Here is a 23,047-nt window from a genome sequence, read left to right as displayed (position 1 = left end):
GAAAAAAAAATTCTTTGATTTTTTTTTTTTTTTTTTTTGGGAGGGGTGAGAAAATCCTGTATCTCCCTTGTGTCCATAACCAGCCTCTTGTTGGAGTTTCTGGTTTGCTTGTGGTGTTTGATTTTCCTTTTGCTTGGTTGGTTTCTTAAGTCAGTTTGTTTGAGCAGGCAGAAAAATAATCTCCTTTACCCAGGATTTAGCGATGTCCCTCCCAAGCTAGTTCAATGGGAGAGAGATCTGCTTTGAGTATCACAAAAGAGGGAGATGGCTGTTTCCTCAAGTTTGGAGATGCTGTGATGAGGCTAGGTTCTGGATAAAGTTGAGGCCTTTCAGCAAACCATAGCTTTTCCCTGAGGGGCTAGCTTGTGAGAAACTCACAGAGCCCAGCCTGGAGCCACTCTCAGGGTTTCTGTTTAGTGAATTTCAATTGATTGTCGAAGTTACCAAAAGGAGGGGCAGCCTCTGTCTCTGATTACCCAATGAAGAAAGCCACTCCTGGGGCTGGCACCCAAGCTGGCTGACTTTTTCCTGGGTGGATCTGAGTCTGGCAGGACAGGTTTGGTTCTTGTGACCTGCTAAATGACTCTAGTTTTCTTCCAAGGCCTGAGTTGGAGCTAGCTCAGCCAAGCTTTGTCAGTATCAAAGATGGAGATCTCTGGTAGTGGGGGGGAGGGGTGGCCTTCCCTCCTCTGCTCCCTGAGAAGGAGTGAGGACGTTAGGCTTCTGCTCATGCCAATTCTTGGTTCCTGGGTCGTCTCTGGTCTGAGAACTGCAGGATGAAGATGTCTGCTCCTTGTCAGTTCTTGCTGGTGTTGAATAGAATCCACTTGCCTGCAGCGTCTGGCTCCTTCATCTTGGACTCTCTGTGCTGCAGGTCTTCTTTATCCTTTTCATAAGACTATATCCATGATATAAATAAACAAATACATTTGGGTACTGCAAATTTATTTGGTGGGTTTTCTAGGGCTACCATCATGCATCAGATCTTTCTCACTAGCTCAGATCTATAGGAAGGTGTCCACAAATTTAAATGAGTTTTCATTTTAATCACTTATGTATTATTTAAACATTTAGGTGAGAGAAAATGATTCCCCATACCAAGAATTTCCTTTAGTGGGATGTGCCATATATGTAACTGAGCATTTTAAATGATACCATCTTTCATCTTGGGGAGTTATTCTCAAGAAAAATAAGAAGACAGGGGACTTAGCTCAATAGTGAAGTACTTCCCTTGCCAGCTCAAGAATCTGTGTACTTCTGGAAGAATTGCAGATAAACACAAACAACAGTAAAACACACACACACACACACACACACACACACACACACACACATGAAAAAAAAGCTTTAAAGCTGCGATATTTAGAGTAAGCTCTAAATTGTCTATAGGAAGAAATGTAGTGTAAATATTAAATTTTGATTTTTTTGAGAGTCCTGGGACTTGAACTCAAGGTCTGGGCTCTGTCCCTGAGGTTATTTAGCTCAAGAGGAGGACTCTACCACTTGAGCCACAGCACTACTTCTGCCTTTTTCTGCTTATGTGGTACTGAGGAATTGAAGCGAGGGCTTCATGCATGCTAGGCAAGCACTCTATCACTGAGCCACATTCCTAGCTTTGAATCATAATATTGAGTGACCAATGGCACAGGAAATTTTCACTATAAAATATTAAATTTCAAAAATAGGGTACTGGGGATGGGAGGCATGGCTCTATTGATAGAGCTGTAGCCAATGAATGACATCAGCAGGTACAGAGTTCAAATCATTATCTCAGACCTAGAAAAAAAAGGAAAAAAGAAAACTGGTATACAGAATTGTTTATGTGGAGCATCGTTAGTTTTATTTAAAACATTTCTACACATGCCTAAAGAGGGAAAAAAATAGACCAAAATGCCATTGATTGTTATATTGGAGTGTTAGATTTATGGTGATTTGTATGTTCTTTATTTTTCTATTTTCCAAATTTGCTTTAATAATAAGCACTTACTGGTAGAAATAGACGTACAAATAAATTATTTAAAAATAAAAATTAGAAAAACAAACAGCCCAAATCCAAAAATTCATATGGAACAATAAAAGACCCCGAATAGCAAAAACACTCCTCAATGGAAAGAACACTGCTGGAGGAATATCAAAATTTCAAAATCTACTATAAAGGCATAGTAATCAAAACTTGTACTGGCATAAGAACACACCTCAGGACCAATGGAATAGAATAGAAAACGCAGAAATGAACCTACAGACATATATCCATCTAATCTTCGAAAAGGGAGCTAAAATAATAGAATGGAAGAAAGACAGACTCTTCAGTAAATGGTGCTGGCAAAATTGGTTAACTACTTGTAAAAAACTAAAGCTAGATCCTTATATATCACCCTACACCAGAATCAATTCCAAATGGATCAAAGACCTCAGAGTCAAATCAGACACTCAGAAAACATTACAGGATGGAATAAGAGAAACCCTAGGTCTCCTTGGCTCAGCCGAAATTTCCTTAATAGAGACCTGGAAACACAACAAATCAAAGAAAGGTTGGACAAATGGTATTGCATGAAGTTGAAGAGCTTCTGCATAGCAAAGGACATAGCTAGCAAGATCAATAGAAAGCCCATGGATTGGGAGAAGATCTTCACTAGCCATGAAAGGGACAAGGGTCTCATATCTAAAATATACTTGGAACTCAAAAAATTAAATCCCCCAACAACAAATCCTCAAAGAAACAACTTCCCAATAAATAAGTGGGCTAAAGATTAAAGAGAAACTTCTCTGAAGAAGAAAGAAGGATGGCCAATAGACACATGAAGAAATGCTCAACCTCCCTAGTCATAAAAGAAATGCAAATCAAAACAACATTGAGATACTACCTCACCCCATTTAGAATGGCAAAAATCAAGAACTCTAACAACAACAGATGCTAGAGAAGATGTGGACAAAAGGGAACCTTACTGCATTGTTGGTGGGAGTGTAAACTTCTTCAACAACTTTGGAAAGTAGCATGGAGGTTCCTAAAAATACTTCACATAGAGCTCTCCTATGACCCAGCAATCCCACTTTTGGGCATTTACCCAAATCTTTACAAACAAGGCCACACTAAAGCTACCAGCACAACTATGTTTACTGCAGCCTTATTTACCATAGCTAAGATATGGAACCAACCCCGATGCCCCTCAGTAGATAAATGGATCAAGAAAATGTGATATATATAGACAATGGAATTCTATGCCTCCATCACAAAGAATGACATTGCTCCATTTTTTTAAGGAATGGAAAGGCTTTGAAAAATTTATATTAAGTGAACTAAGCCAAGCCCAGAGAAACATAGGTCCCATCGTTTCCCTTATTTGCAATATCTACTATATGTAGCAGTCAAGCAGAAAAGGTCAGATAATGTGATGTTAGGAAAATGAACCCTTAGATATGTATTTAAATGTTTTTTTTTCTTTCATGCATTTGTTTCTAACTCATTTATAAGATGATTTCTTTGTTTCTCCGTATGTCCGTCCCCCACAGTATAACCCCTGCTTTCACTATATTTGATGTCAGTATAATTTTTGGCGGAGATGGGGAAAAAGAAGACGTTTAAGGATACCGGTGGACACGTTGCAACAATGAGAATTACAAATTGTCATGTCGAAAACGAACTTTACAACTTTGGTGCGGGTGGGGGGGGGGGCTTGGGGTGTGGGGCAGAGGTAGGCTGGGAAGGGATGTGAAGGGTAAACAAAGGAGGAGGCTGCAATGCTTGATAAGAAATGTACTCATTATCTTGCCCATGCATTTGTATCCCCTCTGTACAGTATGTTCACAAAAAATAAAATAAAAATAAGAACAAGAAACAGCCCAGATATATGAATCCATGAGATTCTTATCTCCAGTTTAGCAGCCAAAAAGCTAGCTAGAAGTTGAGCAGTGGCTCAAATGCCTGCCTTGAGTGAAGAAGCTAAGGGACAGCACCCAGGACCTAAGTTCAAGCAACAGTACTGTCACATACACACTAAAGTCCTTCATGTGTAAAGTCAAAATCTATTCTGTACTTATGTTACATGCTTTCTGGTTTCTTGATTCTCCACAGTGACATGGGTGAATTAAAGAATAAGTACATTAAAGATTAGGAGTGAAGGGTGGATAAGGTAACGACAGTTTTCCACCTTTGTGTCAGCATATGCTCTTGACCTGGGTTTTATGGCAAAACTTATTTAATTATTCTCCTGCTCATGAGTCAAAGATGAGGCTAACTCTTAGGTCCTCTTTCGCTTAAATTCTGATTCCTTTGTTTTAATAAAATGAAAGTGATTTTTGTCAAAAATATCACTAAAATACAGCAATTCTTTGTAAAGCTCTGTATTTTGTAAAAATCTGTAAATTTTTGTGTATCCTGTAATGACAGTTCCTGTATTAATTGCCTTTGGTGAGCAACATTAAATGATAAGTTGATCCAGTAGATTATCTAATGACATCTGTAAAATACCTCCAAGGTAGTCACTATTCCTAACAGGAAGAGAAGAAAGTTGAAGCTGTAGATCAGAGTGAATCTCAGCCACTCGAAAATCACTTGAGGATATTTTGGTGACTACACATTCAATGTGGTAATCTCAAATGCCAGTATCTTTTCTTTTCTTGGAAAAAAATAATTTTTCATGTGTATATATCAGGTTGCATTATATGGCTGTCAGATAAACACTGTTTAATGGAAAGGTAAATGGACAGAAGACAGAAACACAAGTTAGACCTTTTAGAATATTAGACCCTGTGAGACCCATGAGACAAGCAATAACCGGAAGTTTGGACTTTCCTTTATGATTTCATTCATAATAGAAATGAACAGAAATGTCAATAGAGACTCCAAAAAGAGAAAGGAAAAATCAAATGTGTAGAATGGGCTTTCAATACTTATCACGCACTAAGCAAAATAAAGAAAGAAAAAAAAAGAATTGCCTAAAAATTAATTGGAAAACAAAAAGAATCAGCAAGGCATTGGTTATGAACACAGATGTCATCCCAGCCACTCAGAAGGCTGATATCTAATGATCTCAGTTGAAACCAGCCCAAGCAGGAAAGCCCATGAGACTCTGATCTCCAATGACCCAACGAAATGCCAGGGGAGAGATCAGGCTCAAGTGATAGAATGCCAGATTAGAGTGAACAAAGCCAAGAGCTTGAGCAAAGAAAGCTAACTAACAGTACTCAGGCCTTTCGTTCAAGCCCCAGTACTAGGACACACACACACACACACACACACACACACACACACACACACACACACACACACACACACACACACACACACACACACAAAGTCAACCTAATGGTTGAATGGGGAGCCTCAAAAAATTAATTACACAAAACATACTCACAGTCTTATTAGGAATCAAGGAAGGCCAAGGGCCAGTGGCCCACATCTGTCATCCTAGCTACTCAGGAAACTGAGTTCTGAGGACCACAGTTCAAATCTAGCCCATTCAGGATAGTGCATGATTCTCTTAATACCAATTAACTACCATTATTTTAAAGCCAGAAAAGGAACTGTATTTCCAACTGAGCAAAGAAAAGCTGAGTCAGTGCTCAGTCCCTGAGTTCAAGCCCCAGGACTAGCACACACACACACACACACACACACACAAATCAAGGTGATGAAAATTCCTAGTGAGCTTTCTTGTGACATAATGCTGACAGGCTAAACATTACAACCCTCACAAAAATCTGGAGCAGCTCAGCATGTTTATAAGGCTGATGGAATGGTAAGCAACTGGCATTTTCTAGAAATGGTTTTACTATTAAGTATGTACCACAAAGATCATTTTGTCTGTTTGTCCAAGAAGAAAAATGGTTCATATTCGCACTATGTGTAATAAGAACAACAAAAGAAGATTAAAAAGGGACACAATTTTTGAACATGAACCAATAGATAGCAGTATATGGATGAGGAAATGATTGTCTTCCTATGGGATGAAATATTATACAGTAGTAAATAAAGGAAATACATCTACAAGAAACCATATGAATGGATATGGAACTAAAGGCAGAACAAAACCAAATTGTTCCAGAAAAACACAGGGAAGGAGATACTCTTTTTAAAGTTCTTTGATGTTCAAGGTTGAATAATAACTCAAGGGAAAAACTAACACCAATTTTCCAGGGTCAGGGTAGGAATGAAGGGACAAGGGTATGATTTAGAGGAATCTCACAAAATATTAAAATTGAACTTTGTATTATTTTTCCTTAAAGTTGGTCAACATTGAATAATTATTGTTCTTTTGTGTGTTTCATTGTAACCATGGTAAAACACACACAACAAAAAATGAGCCATTTTAAACTTTTTTTTGTTACTTTAAATTCTTTTTAAAATTTTTATTTTAGAGGCTGGGAAATTAGCTCAGTGGTAGAGTGCTTGCCTTGCATGCCTGAGGCCCTGGGTTCAACTTCTCAGCACCACATAAGCAAAAAGAAAAAGCAAGAAGTGGCGTTGTGGCTCAAGTGGAAGAGCTGTAGCCTTGAGCTGAAGAGCTGAGAGACAGCGCCGAGGCCCAGAGTTCAGGCCCCACGACCGGAACCCCCCAAAATTATTTTATTGTAAAGATGCTGTACAGAGCATTACAGTTACATGAATAAGGTTATGAGTACATTCCTTGTCGAACATTGTCACCCACTCCTTTGTTTTTCTCCACTATCCCTTCCCTCCCTCAACTCTCCCAGTCCCCACCCCAAAGGTGTAAAGATCATTTCCTGCACAAAGTGTCTTGTGAGTATCATTGTTGCAATGGGTCATCCTGTGTCTTTGTTTCAGTATTTTGTATTCCCCTTCTCCTCCCCAAATTAGATAAATGTATATATAAGAGGCAGGGTACCAAAATCAAATTCAGTGACAACAGGGGGATATACATAGGGGAAAGAACATACAAAACAACAAAAAAAAAACACATAGTACATTAAAAGTAACAATGACAAAGAAAAATTTCTTTTGTCCATATCTTGTGGTTCATTTTGTTTAGCATCATCTTTTTTTAGGGGGAGGTCCAGTCGTGGGGCCTGAACTCTGGGCCTGGGTGCTGTCACTCAGCACTTCAGCTCAAGGCTAGCGCTCTACCACTTGAGGTACAGCGCCACTTCCCATTTTTTTTTCTTCTGTGGTGCTCAGGAATTGAACCCAGGGCCTCAAGCATGCCTGGAATAAAGACTTTTTAAATATTCATTCAGTGACAGTGAGAAGGTTCACATTTTTATGTAATTATCACAGTAATGTTTGATTCAAGTAGTTCTATCTGGTGATGTGTGCCACTTTTCATAACACTAGTGAATCTTGCCCTTATTCATAATTTTAAGAGAAGCTCTTACTTTTACTAAGTTATATAATAAGAAATTTCTCACGGTTTTTTGTTGGTGTTGTTGTTGAAGTTCACTGTTAACCATTGGAGAAAGGTTAAGTTGTTTAATTCCCTGATATAATTAAAAAGCAGTGCCATATTTCCATAACATAGCAGAGTTTAACTCCGGATGTGTTTTAAAAGGTCTGGGCAGATTTTTTCCATTGATTACAAAACTCATTTTAAGTCCAAGAGTTTTTTATGACACTCATTAGATTTCATCTCTCTAATTATTTTCAAAGCTCAATAGATTTGAAAATAGCTGATTCATTTCCATTGGGGCACCTTCCTAGCTCCTCAGGAGGCTGATATCCAAGGGTCACAATTCAAAGCCAGCCTGAGCAGAAAAATCTATGAGACTCTTATCTCCAATGAACCATCAAAAAACAGGAAAGTAGGGGTATGGATTTTGTGGTAGAGCACCAGCCTTGAGTGAAAAAAAAATTATAAAGGACAACAGCCAGGCTCTGAATTCAAGCTCTAGTACCTAGATATATAGACAGACAGAAAGAGAGATAGACAGACAAACAGAAATGGTTGGGGCAATTTTTGTATGAAAATGTGATATTCAATAAATGTAAGAAACTCCAGTCAAGTAGAATATGACATCCATAAATGCCATCAATATGCTGTAACAGAAACCCCAATTCTTTTCTTTTTTCCTCCTTTCTTTCCTCCTTTTTTCCTTCCTTCTTTCTTTCTTTCTTTCTTTCTTTCTTTCTTTCTTTCTTTCTTTCTTTCTTTCTTTCTTTCTTTCTTTCTTTCTTTCTTTCTTTCTTTCTTTCTTTCTTTCCTTTTTGCCAGTCCTGGGGCTTGAACTCAGGGCCTGGGCACTGTCCCTGAGCCTCTTTTGCTCAAGGCTAGCACTCTACCATTGAGCCACAGTGCCACTTCTGGTGCTTTCTGTGTATGTGGTAGTGAGGAATCGAACCCAAGGCTTCATGCATGCAAGGAGAGCACACTACCATGAAGCCACACACCTAGCCCCACAGTTAATTAGCAGAAGAAAATTATGGTCGTTTCATTTTCAAAAGCGCTTTCCAAGCCTTTCCTTGGAAGCTTGTAGACACACATAAAACTTAACCCTTATGTACCAAATACCTCATGTACAAATATGACAAAGTTTAATGTGTAAATTAGGTACAGTGAGTGATTCTTCATAATAGCTGATGATAAAAACAATGGGAAATAATGAATTTATGAATTGCGCAATTTGTGAATTGTGCAGTATACGAATTGTGTCTTTCTGGAATTTTCTACTTAATATCTTTATATTATGGTTGGCCACACATAATGAGGGAAGTAAGTGCACCTAAGGGCCTCCTATATGAATAATGCACATCCATATCATTGTTAAAATTTAAAGTAAATCAGCTCCTGTTTGTGCCTTACCTGCACTCCTTGGGTTCTTGGTGGGCTGGAACCTCTGCTTGAAACCAGGAATTGTACCCCTCACCTGAGAATTTTTCAAGAACTTAAGACCAATCTGGCTATGACCCTAGCAGAATCTAGATGCAGCCCTCAACCACAGACTTTCAGATTCCAAATGTTCAGCCTCCTTTTCTCTGTGGAAGGGTAGTTCTGAAGAAGGAGATTGTACCCGATCCCACAGAACTAGCTTCAGTCAGTCAATATGCCAGCTGACTTTGTAATGTAGTGTGTGTGTGTGTGTGTGTGTGTGTGTGTGTGTGTGTGTGTGTGTGCGTGTGCACATGCTTTGAGGCTAACTATGGCTTGAATTCAAGCCCTCATACTCTTGCTTAGTTTTATTTCTGCTCAAGGCATGCACTCTACCACTTGAGCCACACATCCTCTTTGGTCTTGTTAGTGGTTTATTGGAGATAAGATTTTCATGGAGATTCCTGCCTGGGCTAGATTTGAACCATGATCCTCACATCTTAGCCTCCTGAGTAGCAAGAATGACAGGCATGAGTTCCTGGCACTGGCAATAATGTGCTTTTTATCAGCTGCTTATCCTTGGTACACAAGGGGTTAAGTGCTATGCATGGCTTCAGACATGGAAAAGGCCTGAGGAGGGAGAAGTTCCATATTCTTATTTTGCTTGCAACTTGTTGCTGTTCACAGTATTTTCCCAAATACACGGACATTCAAATCTTATCTGAGGGTCTGCTTCTGAGGGCACCTAAATCAACAAGAGCCACGTGATTCAGAATTCAGGTAGCATTTTTACAGACATACTAAATAAAAGCAAAATGCCAAGATGACGAGAAGTTTGATTGATATCTGTGTTTTATAAACTCTTAGAAAATTGACATCTGCCAATTACATGATTTTGGTCCTTGAAGCAAAATGTGTTTTATATACACTAATTAAGACTGTCACCAAGAGAGTTTAGATCTGTCAAAACAGGTACAAGACCAAAGAATGGAAAATAGGATGGGGAACTTATATGAGGGAAGTTTCCGTTGTCATCTCAGCTATTTAGCACCCAGTTGTTTTACAGTAATTTTGTTTTAATAAATAGAAAGGGTGTACAGTTCAGAATAATGGCAAAAATGTATTTTATAGTAAATACATAGACCGGAACATACTCAGTTATCATTATTATTAGATATTATGTGCTGTACCCAATTATATTGCTACAACTTTGTACAACAAGCAGTGCAAAAGGTTTGTTTACTGCAACATCACCACAGATACATGAGGAGAACATTCCATTCCATTATAATGGCTATGATGTCACTAACCAATAGAAAACTCTTGGCTCCCCCGCCACTCCTGCCATATTATACTCTCACGGAACCACCATTATATATGTGGTCTGTTACTAATCTAAAAGTCTTTATACCACACATGATTGTATTTATATTTGGATGTAGAGACCATCTGGAGATTTTACCTAGACCTAACTTTTGTAAATAAAGCTGTGGCTTGGATCTGAATTGTCCCCCATAGTCCCATAACCAAAGCTTATGGAGCTGGAGGTGGGGGAAGGTGGGATCTTTAGGAGGTAGGGCCTTATGGGAGTAAGTTAGGTCATTGGGAGTTGGCCTTTCCCAGGCTGTGAAGTTGTCACAAGGTCCACAGACTTCCTTAAACACGTGCTCCTGCACAGTTTTTTTTTTAAATTTTAATTTCATTGTCAAGGTTAAATGCAGAGGGATTACAGTATAAAAGAAAGGTGTGAGTACATTTCTTGTCAAACTTGTTACACTCTCCCTCATTTTTCTCTGTTTCCCTCCCCCTTCCTGGTAATTTTAAGAGATTCAAATTCTAAATCATCAAGTTCCGCGGGTTTTCTTTCCAAAACCTAAGTTGCTTGAGAGTGAGACTATCTTGCCACAGACATGAGACAACCCCCCCAGCACACACACACTCTTACTACTGAGCATTTTCCCCCTGAGGTTATAGTACTCAAAAACCCCAAAAAACTCTTTCTGTGATTAGCAAAGGGATCTCAAAAGAACCAGGCAAGCCACGCACTGGTAGCTCATGCCTTGTAAATCCCAGCCAGTCAAGAGGCTGAGAACTGAGGATCACAGTTCAAAGTCAGCCCAGGCAGAAAAGTCTCTGAGCCTCTTATTGTCAATGAATCACCAGAGGCTCAAAGTGGTAGAGCACTGACCTTAAGAAAAATAAAATAAACCCTGAAATATCTGAATATTGGCCTTTGTCCTTTCTTTTGATAAGTCTGGACAGAAAGAAAGGAAAAATCTAATTTATATTCACTCCGCCAAGTATATACCCCAGAACTTTGTTTTTCCATGCATAACCCAGAAACTAGCTTTTCTTAGATTCTGTAATCTAAGTGTTTCTTGTATGAAGTCATACTGGATTGTAAATGTCTACATTATTAATAGTATCAAAGCAATAAGTGTTTTTCAGACATAAGCTAAACCTGGATTTTTATGAGGCACCTGGAGAGTTCAAGTGTAAAACTTCAGGTTGGCAGAAAAACTTCAAATTGTTTCTTCTAAGACTGCCTACTAAGCTTCTTCTTATTAGGAATTCCAAAGGTTATGAACTGCCTTAAAATCAACATTTTGTGGGAGAAAAATCTATCTGCTTCCAGAAAGTTCCTCTCAGGAAACTGTGGAACTTTGAACAGTGGTGGCAACAAACATCTTTGCTAATATATCCAGAGGGAAAAAAGTGTACAAAGAAAAGTATCCTGTTTGGTCAATTTCATGATTGTATTCTCACCCGTTGGATATGTATTAAGGCAGATTTAATTTTGCTGATTCTACACAGGAGGTGAGGATGGCAGTCATGCCCATCCTGGGTGAAAAGATCAAGTTTAAGATCTCCATTTCAACTAATAAAAAGCTGGGCATGCATCTGCCATCCCAACGACTGACAAAGAATAAATAAGAGGACTGCAGTTCAGGCTGTGAGCAAGACTGTATTCAAAAATAACAAGGAAGCTGGGCACTGGTGGTTCATTAATGTCATCCTAGCTACTCAGGAGGCTGACATCAGAAGATCACGGTTGGAAGCCAGCCCAGGAAAAAAAGTTTGTGAGACTCTTATCTCCAACAAACTACTCAGAAAGCCAGAAGTAGCTGTGTGGCTCAAGTGGTAGAGCACAAGTCTTGAGCCAAAGGAGCTCAGGGACAGCACTCAGGCCCACAGTTCAAGCCCCAGGACCGGCATAAATAAATAATAAATAAATAAATAATAACAAGGAAGCAAATCAAAGAAAAGAAACACAAGTTCAAGACATGACTCAAGTGGAAGAATACCTGTCTACCAAGTTCAAGGCCCTGGATTCAAACACCAGAACTGCAGAAAGACAGAGAGAGTTCTTTTCTTTATTTCAAAAAGCAGGCAATCTCAATGTCAGCCATTTGTGCAAATAGTAAAGACATCAACTGATTTTTTTTTTGGAACCGACTATAATGAATGGAAGGAAACAAACCCTTTCCGTTTTGATGGAGAAAATCTATTCTCATTCTGCTTTCTAGAAACCATGGAAGAAAAAAAAAACATTTATCCAGCAATTCATCTAATTGTGTACCTGGAAACTTGGTTTGTTTGGGTCTCTTTGAAAGTTCTTTTTCTTTTTGTAAATAAGTAGTACTGATTTGCCTCTGCTTCTTATGTTTAAGGTATCAGATCAGATATTTAAGCAAAAGGAAAAAACAAAATTCTTAGAAAGCAATTACTGTTAACATACAGGAAAAATCCAAAGAGGTCACATTTAGGAGAAGTGAGTGAAAAGGAAGAAAGGTATTGATGAAAGGAATGGTACACTATATGTCAAGAGCAAGACACTTAAATGACAATTAGGAAATCCATCAACTTTGCGTGTCCTGCCTTGAGAAGCACATCAGACACAAGATTTGCCTACATGATTCCCCAAGAAGACTCCTCCTCTACTGGAGTAGAAATCCGGAGAAGGGAATATTACCTCTCCTCCGTTCCATTTCCTCTCTTACTCACTTTTTTTGTCTTTTTTTTGGTGTTTGGTTCTGAGAATTGAACTCCAGGCCTGAGCTTTTTACCTAGCTCTTTACCATTTGAGGCACAGCTACGCATCCTGTTCGTTTTTTGCTGGTTCATTGGAGATAAGAGTCACATGGATTTTCCTGCCTGGGCTGGCTTCAAAACTTGATTCTCAGATCTCAGCCTCCTGAATAGCTGGATTACAAGCATGACCACCAGTACCTGGTTTCATATTTTCTCCTTTTTCCTCCATCTTTTCTTGACCAAATTCACTTTATCTGATGAACTGAAACCATTATATTCTTGAGTCTGCTAGATTATATTAATCCTAGTTTATTCTGAAGATTCCATTTATTTATTTTTTCATTCATTTACATTTTTTATGCCCTGGGTCTTGTACTCAGAGCCTGTAGGTGCTGTCCTTGAGCTCTTTTCTTCAAGGGTAGCACTCTACCAACTTTGAGCAACAGGTCCACTTCCAGTTTCCTGGTGGTTCATTGAAGTTAAGAATATCAATTAACCACCTGAAATGGAGCAGTGGCTCAAGTGGTAGAACACTAGCCTTGAGCAAAATAAAGCTCAGGTACAGTGCCCAGGCCCTGAGTTCACCCCCAGGACTCACAAAAAAATAAAAACAGAAATAAAGAAGAAATGGCACATGAAGCCAGTCATTTTTCGATCCCAAATTAAGTCATTGAAGGTCAGCACATCCTTCACTGTTCCAGCTCTATAGGAGGACGAGAATGCCCAGATGTCTTTCTCTTCAGTACACTTATTTCCTAGCCTTTGAGTCTATACCCAGGAGGGGACATGTTGGATAATACAGGCAATCTGATTTTTAGAGGAATCAACATAGTTTTTCAATTAATGGCTGATGTATTTCATGGTTGACACCAATAGTGTCTAAGTATCTGTCCATATCTTTCCAATACTTGTCATATTTAGTCTGTTTTGAGATGAAGTAATAGGTGGTTTTCATGTGTATTTCTGTGATTAGTATGATGAATGATTTTCTTACGGGTGGAATGGGGTGATGCATGCCTGTAATTTCAGATACTCAGGATTTGGAGGTAGGAATATCATGGTACCAGGCTAAACAGGACAGAATGTCAAGATCGTATTTGGAAAAGCAAACTAAAAGCAAAATAGTACTGAGGAAGAGCATAAGTGGTAGTTGCATTTGCTTACAAAGATTAAAAGCTCTGAGTTTGATCCCCAGATAGATAGACAGACAGACAGACAGACAGACAGACAGACAGACAGACAGACAGACAGACAGACAGACTGACAGACAGACAGACAGACAGACAGACAAACAGATAGATACACAGATAGATAGAGAGATAGATAGATAGATAGATAGATAGATAGATAGATAGATAGATAGATAGATAGATAGATAGATAGATAGATAGATAGATAGATAGATAGATCGATCGATAGATAGATAGATAGATAAAAATGAGTGGTTATTGGTTGTTGTTTTGGTTTGATTTTTGTTTTGGTGACAGTCTTTGAGCTTGAACTCAGGACCTAGGTACCATCCCTAAGCATTTTTCTTCAAGGCTGGCACTTTACACTTGAACCACAGCTCCACTTCCAGCATTTTGCTGAGTAATTGCAGATAAGTCACCTGGATTTGCCTGCCTGTGATTGGTGTGCAAAGGTGAACTTCAGATCTCACCTTCCTGAGTAGCTAGAATTATACACATGATTCTCCAGTGCCTGCTAGGTTGTATTTTCACTCTTCATTTTTTTCACTAGACAATTATATTGGTGTATTCTCTCTTCTTTTAGGCCCATTAATAATTTCTTTTTATATTTGGGTATTCAATTTCTGATATTAAATTCCTATATCCTTGAGTTTTTATTTCCTCTCAATGATTGAGCCCTTCATCACTGTGTAAGGATCTTCTTTGTCTCATTTAATTTTTTAAATTTAAGGCCTATTTTTTCTTGTTCTTTTTCTTCTTTTTGTAAGTCATGGGGCTTTAACTCAGGGCCTGGGCATTGTCCTTGAGCTTTTCTGCTCAAGGCTAGCACTCTACCACTTTAAGCCACAGCTTCATTTCTGGTTTTCTAGTGGAGATAATTGGAGATAAGAATTTTCTAGCTTTTCCTGCCTAGGCTGGTTTTGAACTGAAATCCTCAGACCTCAGACATCTATGTAGCTAGGATTATAGGCATGATCTGCCAGCCCTGACTGGCAAAGTTTCTTATAAGCAACATAGTGTCCAACCTTGTATTTTGTTTTAATCCATTCAGTCACTCTATTTCTTTTGATAGGGAATATAAGAAATGAAAAAGCTGGAACTGGTTCTACAGTTCAATTGGTAGAGCACCAGCCCTGAGCAAATCTTGGGAGAGCAGCCAGAACCTGAATTCTAGCCCCAGTGCTAGAACAAAGTTAAACAACGGGAAGTATCAGTTTTGATTCCAACAACAAATCTCTGGAAACATACTCGATGCATCCCCATGGTTTGAATTTTAGATATCTCATTTCAAGGTTTTTAAATTGTCTCTCGACATATAAATGCTACAATTACTCTAATTGTCATTTATTCTTCATACTAAAGATAAGAGTAGCTTATATCGCATGATAGAGCATTCTAGTGAGTTTTATGACTTCCAACCACTTCTTAATATTCATTCATGTCTCTCTCTGGCCGTTTAATAAGCTAATTTGAGCGTTTCTGGTAAGAACAGAGACCCTACTGGACTTCAGGTAAAAGGCTGAGAAATGATCAAAACCCAAATTTCTTACAGAGTAGGTCTACTGGAGATATAGTCTCAGCTTTTGTTTAGAAAGTGCTTTATCTATTTTATTTATTGGCTGCTATCAGTTCTTCAGGGGCCTTTATTGCTACCTCTCTCAAATATTAAGATGGTAAGGTTATGTGCTAATTAGCTTCTCCCCTCTCCACCACCTCCCTGCCTCCTCCCAGCTAAGAATCAGGGCCTCCAACAGGTTCCTTTGTTCTGTATTCACAGTTGCAAATCATATTTGGACACAATTCCGTCTTTTGAACCCTGTCCTCAGAATCCCTGTCCCCAAGCCCAGCTAGCCCTCAAGTCTATTCTTCTTCCGTTCCATCCCGTGTCCATCATCAGCTCTCACGGGGGTCTCTGTGCTGGTCTCTTGTATAATCACCAAGTGTTTATTACACTTGTATTCATCCTCTTTTTTTTTCCCATTCTCCTCTCCTCCTGCTGAGTAGTCTCGGTATTATAGCCAAAGGAGGGCAAATCAGCAACCCAGAAAGACACCTTCTATCCTGTTTTTAATTTTGCTGAGGAGAATTACTAAAGAATTTCTGCTTGATTGTCTTAACTTGCTTTCATCTCATTGTGAAATGTCTATGTTAGGCTGTAACTTCTCTGTTTCTTCCAAGCTGGTTGAGTTTGCTTAAAACAGATGTTTTGAATTTGCTGGCCTTCTCCCTTATGGCCAGTTTCTGGGATACTATGTTGAGTTTTAGGTGAGGTCATGGTTTCCTGAATTAGGTACATAATTTATCCAGAGAATTAGGTTTTTATTACATTCTTTTCTTCTGAATATAGCATTTGTGTCTATCTCTCTGGAAATTCTACACAAATTACTTAGTTTCTCTGCATCTATCATCACTTTTACTATTTTGGTATTTTACAATACCCAGGTCCAGATTTTCTAGGAGTCAATATTGTTGTGTTGTCACTCTTTGAGTACTCCAAGCAATCTAAGCCCATGTTCATAAAAGATACACTGTTGGTGTATTTCAGAAAGAATCAGAAGATTGTCTATAAAGAGTAAGTTATCTGGATGAGCTTCTCTGTGGAGCCTACTTCTAGATGCTTCATCCAGTTACTTGAGAGACTCTGTGGGGGACTCTGAGCAACACTTGGAAGAGTCCTAGGGCTGGCCCCAGACCTTAGCTCCTGTGTCACACTACCAACAGAACTAGCTATATCTACTGAAGTCAAAGCACACCAAAGCCAGTAGAATACTGGCTCCCCAGAGTAGCAAGTGCCTATTGCTGAAGTGAACTCATAGTCCAGGACCTTTGTAGCCACAGGCAGTGTCAATTGGAATAAAAGTCATATTAACTGGGTGTTTTCACCTTCCTGTGACATTAGACCTTTTTCATAGGCTTTACCTAGAGGCCGGCCCAAGAACAAGGGCTGTTAGTTCTTAACACAGTGTTAGATTTCACAAGCTCAACACTGTGTTCCAGGACTAAGTCTTGTGCTTAAGCTGGGTGTTAGTGGCTCACACCTGTCATCCCAGCTACTCAGAAGGCAGATTTTCCTGACCGGGCTGGCTTTGAACCATGATCCTCAGATCTCAGACTCCTGAGTATCTAGGATTACATGCGTGAGATCAAATGTTTTGAGAATGACAACATTTTTATATCACAGAACCAAGGTTTATTGAAGTACCAGTGTTTCTAAGCACTAAGGATCTTCTCAATTAATGTTTTTTTTTTTTTTTTCTGAATTACATTTGACCTCTAAGTCAAGTTTTCCTGGCCTTGGTAAACCAATTGTGGATCTACCCTTCCAAGAACTATTTTGCTAGCCCACTTATGCTGGACTGAAATCTTTCATTAATCATTAGGGGAGGGTATTAAACATAATCTTGTGACACTTTGTGATCTTGTTCACTCATATGGACTGGTCATTTGTAAATTGAAAATTTGAATTACAGTACTTTCTCTCATATTTTGTTATCTCATCCTTCATTTTAAGTTGCCTTAAATTTCACTATTGCTTACTGCTAATTCCTGTTTATCAAGGAATTGTGCCTCTGAAATATTATAGGAAATGAGAAATTGACATGGCTTTACAATTACTTTCTATTGGCATGTTGCCTGGGCCTGGTTGACAAGTCTTGACCCTGTTATCTGATGATGTGGGTAACTAGGACATGGGATCCTAGTACCCATACCTCTTGCAGAAGAATAATATCTTTTGGACATATCAGAAAAATTTGGGCATAAACAATAGGAATGCTTCAGAAATATGGAGGAAAAACAGTTTGGAACCAGCGAGTTAAAACAATAAACAGAGCAGCAGAGTAAAATCTCTTACATTTTATATTCTAGTATGTATTCTAAACCCAATTATTTATCTTCCAATTCTATTTATTGGAATAAATAATTATCAATTTATTTGTCAAATTATCAATTAATTCTAATAAGGTTCACAGTGTGAAAGATAAAATCATAACATATAAATATAAAATATATAACTATATATATGAATATAAATATAAAATATATAGCTATATATAATATAATAAAAAGGGCACATGTTTTGCATTGTTCTGTTGTGGTTAGGGTATCAAAGACAACTCTGTTTTAAAGTATTATTGCATTATCTCTCCCTCAGTGTTAGGTAGAGTTAGACCTAAAGCTTTACCATATGTAGACTTACAGCCTGGAGGCAAGAGGAAACTCTGTGATTAAAACATTTCCAATTTAAGGCCTAATAATGAGGAGAAAGATATGGACTTCTCCTGGATCTATGGAAATATTTGGTGATAGAAAGGCAGTAGTGTAAGTTCCTGCCTGGATGGAAGGTAGACAGGCCAGACATTAGGTAACCATGCATATGAACAATTTTTAGCTACTTTTGAAATGGTAGGTATAATAAACAAATATATTTTGTTAAAATAACTCCTAGTTAGAACAGTTATGTCCGGACTGTACATCTCTCTATGATCCCTTGTAATTAAGATTAGTTTTGTTCCAGTAAGACAAACTATGTTGTCAGGGTAGGATATTCTGGTTTGTCTGTTCCAACATGGAAGAAAGATTAAGGGTCAGGTAGACATTTGTGCCGGTAAGACCACATTTGGGAAAATTTAAGCTGCAGAAGTTTAGAAGTAGCTCATAAGCAAGGCTTACTTTGAATCCATTAGCTCCACAAAGCTAACTCAGGTGCTTAAATAAGTACTTGGAAAAGCCATCACCTTAGGACCTAGCTATAAGTGCTTAAAGTATGATCAAATTTAAAATGAAAATGACTTAAAATTGTCATTGACAAAAAATGCAAATGTGAGCAATCGACAGAACAATATAATATTTTTTTCACTATACAAATTATTTTAGGGAAATAAAGTCAATAGTATTGTTAGGAACAATAAGGTTTCCTCGTTATGAATAGGAAGTCAAGGATATAAGATTGTATAAAGATTGCATCATTAACTACTTAAATTTAGAGGATACTACATGATTCAGCAGCACGTATACCCAAATTACAACAATAAAGAGATTAAAATGGCACTTGCAGAAGGATAATATGAAAATTTGTGAAGTATTCCATATTTTTCATTCTTCAGATACAAGAAATGGAAAACAGTTATTAAAAAGTTGATTACAAATTACAAGTGTAACAATATATGCAAGTGTTAGAATTAAACGTTAATTTGACATCAGCGTATTAAATCTTCACCTTAGAAAGGCCTTTACATAGAATAACCTTTAGAAAACTTTTGAAATTGGTTAACATTGTCATTTTATCCCAAAGAAATATACTACTATAAGGACCTAGAAAAAAAGTAATCTTAAATTTTCTATATGGAATGCAATCTGATATGACATATTTATTAATGAATATATGTTATAAAACAATGTTGAATTCAAAGTATACCTAGGAGAGAATGAAATAGATTATGGATATTATGCAAACACAGAATATAGAATATTTTAAAATATACTTTTTTCAGACAAGAACCAGAAATACCTTTAGTTTTTGTACTACTCATTTCAACAGATAAGATCAAATTATTTCTGATTAAAAAATCATAAACTCTGCAGAAATCATTATAGATATACACAAACACTCAAATATATTTTGACATCAAAGTCAGGCAATTCACTTGGAAAAATTCCACGGAATTTTTACAGTAAAACATTGCTGTTATTTGGATTGTAAAAATATTTTGTATGGACACAAAGAATGGACTGGCATTTTGAAGTTTAAGAAACTTAACTGATATCTTAGCTATGCTAAATAATGCTGCAATAAACATAGTTTTTCTGGTAACTTTCGTATGGTCTTGTTTGATGCCCCTCAGTAGATGAATGGATTGGAAAAAAGAATTCTATGGAATGGAATTCTTTATCTCCATGAGAAAGAATGGCATTGCCCCTTTGTTAAGAAATGGAAAGACTTGGAAAAATTTATATTAAGTGAAGTAAGCCAGGCCCAAGGAAACATAAGTCCCATAGTTTCCCTTATTTGCAATAACTAATATATGTCTGAGACAAGCAGAAACGGTCAGATAAGTTGATGTTAGGTGCAATGAACCCCAAGATAAGGATTCAAATGTTTTTTTTTTCTTTCTTGCGATTGTTTCTAACATATTTATAAGATGATTTCTTTGTTGCTTTGTATGTCCCTCCCCCACCATATAACCCCTGCTTTTATTGTATTTGATGTTGGTATGATTTGTGGAGGGGATGGGAAAAATTGTTTAAGTAGGAATACAGGTTGAAGCACTGCAACAGTGAGATGTACAAGAAGTCATGTTGAAAAATGAACTTTACAACTTTTGTTGGGGGTAGGGGTTGTAGGGGGAGGGGAGTAGGGGGGAGATGGGAAGGAATGGGAAGGGGAAATAAAGGAGGAGGCAACAATGCTTGATAAGAAATGTACTCATTACCTTGCCCATTTAATTGTAACCCCTCTCTATGGTTTTTCACAATAAAAAAATAAAACTCAGCAAAAAAAGAAAAAAAAAACAAACTTAACCAAACCATTACGACTTAAGAGAACAATTTGTTCAGCCTTCCACAATTCAAAGAGATAGTGATACATATTTATCCTTTTGGTAATATCAAAGGCAGTTTCTTCCAAGTTGTTCTTCAGACCTGGTTTGATATAATGGTTCAACAGAAGGAGATCCAGTGTATCATTGCTATCTCTATTCCCAGCATCAAGATGCATGGGAGTCAAGAGGCCTTTAGTTTGGCATTGGTATCTGCATCATGATGAAGTAAGAAAGATGCCACACTGTTTATTATTGCACGAATAATCACTGTACAGGGGTGTCCAACCACTCACACTTATTGCATGAATATCTGCTGCTTGAGCCACCAACTCTTGGACAATATCTAACTATCCACTGTAGGCTTCCCGATGAAGAGGGGTATATTCATCTTCATCCCTAGTATTCACATGAGTGGCCTTTATGGAAAGTAGTCTCCAGACTCTGGTAAGCCGATAATTTTCAGCAGCCCAAAGAAGAAATTTGCTTGGATCCTACTCAAATTTTTTTTTCTTGCAATTCGTCACTTTTTCATTTTGGTCCTTATCTTCATCAGAATTGCCTAACTAGAAACTTTCAGTGACAGTGGGAATAAGGTGTCCATGTATTTCCCCAATAGTTCACATTGGTTGAACTTGTGAGAAAAATACAGTGAATTTTCTGCATCTGCATTTTTTTCATGATGATTTATTTTCTCTTTTTCCATTTTTATTATTCTAAGTAATTCTAACTGGAAAGTAAGGAATTGATGGAGAGCAGAGGAAAGATGTACCTCCGTATTCAAAGGTACAGACTGAAAATGAGGATCAGTGTTGTCCTCATGTGCAGCTTCTTCTAGGAATGAGAAAATAGAAGGTGTCTCAGTGGTAGAGTGGTTGCCTTGCATGTATGAGGCCCTGGGTTCAATTCCTCAGCACACATAAGCAGAAAAATCCCGAAATGGGGCTGAGGCGTAAGTAATAGAGTGCTAGCCTTCAGCTGAAGAGCTGAGGGACAGTGCCCAGGCCAAATGTTCAGGACTGATGACTGACAAAAAAATTAAAAAAGGAATAGTGCTTTCTATATACATGATTTGGGAAATGGCAGAGCAGAAAGTGAAATGATACAACCAAAAATATAAAAGCAAAATAAATTAGGATAATTGTGGAGCAGTCATATTATCTATGAGAACCATGAAAGAGAGAGGAAGTGAGAGACAGAGAGATGTGCAATGATTTAGCTAGCCACAAAATCCATGCCTCTGATCAACTTATAGTGCATACAGAATTTTATTTTTTAAAAGATAGAAATAGAATTTATGTATTTACTTGAAATTAGTAAATATATTTTTAGTGGCCTACATAAAGAGACATAGATTTGACCAAATTACAGACAAGAATCTAAATCATTGATAATTCTAGCAACAGATCTGACTGAAATCAGCAGCTAGAAAAGGCAGGCCGATTATATCTGTGAGAAAACTTTGTGGAAAATGGTGTCAAGAATTACTTACTGGTGACTCACTTCTACTAGAAGCATGATTCTGAAATATTTTTTGCTGATTCTCAACTATTGCTTTGATCATTATATTCTCCAAGAAGAAAAAGTTAGATTTAATTGATAGCGAAGGACTACTCATACATTTAGACTTCTCATTAAGTACCTTCACTCATCAAAATCACTTGAAGACGACAGACAGGCCTACTTTTTTAGATGAAAACAAAGTGTCTTCAAATAACAAGGAATTTAAGTAGTCATGCAAAGGACTTCTATTTTACTGCATTATACATTTTTTTTCTAATGATGGGTAACAAAAAATAATGGATCCATTAGAAGTCTCTTAAAGCTCATATGTTCAATTGTTAGTTCTCTCATACTATATCATGGCATTTTTTGTGTATGGTCTTAAGAAGAAATTTAAATTACTAACTTGAATTTCTGAGAGGACAATGTCATCACTGTACATCTTTGTTCTATACTCCGTTTTAAATTACTATGTAAGTATGTGCATTAGATAAATATAGAGGAAAAAGTAGAAGCCACACTGGTGGCTCATGCCATTAATCCTAGCTAATTAGAAAGATGAAATCTGAGGATGTGATTTGAAACCAGACCAAGTAAAAAAAGTCCATTAGATTCTGTTTTGAAACTAACCAGCAAAAGCTAGAAATGGAGCTGTATTCTAAGCAGTAAAATGCTAGCCTTGAGAAAACTAAAAGAATAAAAACTAAATACTGAGATACAGCCAGACCCTGACTTCAAGCCCTATTATTACTACCAAACAAACGAATGAATTAATTAGTTAATTAATTAATTAAAATACATTAAGTGGTCACATGTGGAGAGGCAGGTAAAATGTAACACCCGGGGTGACTGGAGTATGTATATTTTTGTAATAAGGCAAATTATCATTTGTACTAATCACTAATATTATATTTGAAATTTTTTGTATAATAAACCCTGAATTTAGCATGCATTTATAGGTGTGTGTACATGTGTGCATGTGTGTATGTTTATATGTTTGCATGTTCTGTTGCAATGTTGCTTGCCA

At 37.5% G+C, this 23,047-nt stretch overlaps 2 pseudogenes; one reads left to right on the top strand and one right to left on the bottom strand.

The window, feature by feature from the left end:
- Positions 1–4,418: 4,418 nt before the first annotated feature.
- Positions 4,419–21,223, bottom strand: LOC138831401 (ankyrin repeat domain-containing protein 49 pseudogene; annotated as a pseudogene).
- LOC138831420 (U6 spliceosomal RNA) lies at positions 18,977–19,076 on the top strand (annotated as a pseudogene).
- Positions 21,224–23,047: the final 1,824 nt, after the last annotated feature.

This window comes from Dipodomys merriami, unplaced genomic scaffold (assembly GCF_024711535.1).
Source record: "Dipodomys merriami isolate MVZ:Mamm:240054 unplaced genomic scaffold, mDipMer1.0.p SCAF_195, whole genome shotgun sequence".
In the NCBI taxonomy this organism is placed as follows: domain Eukaryota; kingdom Metazoa; phylum Chordata; class Mammalia; order Rodentia; family Heteromyidae; genus Dipodomys; species Dipodomys merriami.
Note: the sequence above shows the minus strand (reverse complement) of the source record. Positions and strands in the feature narration are given on the sequence as shown.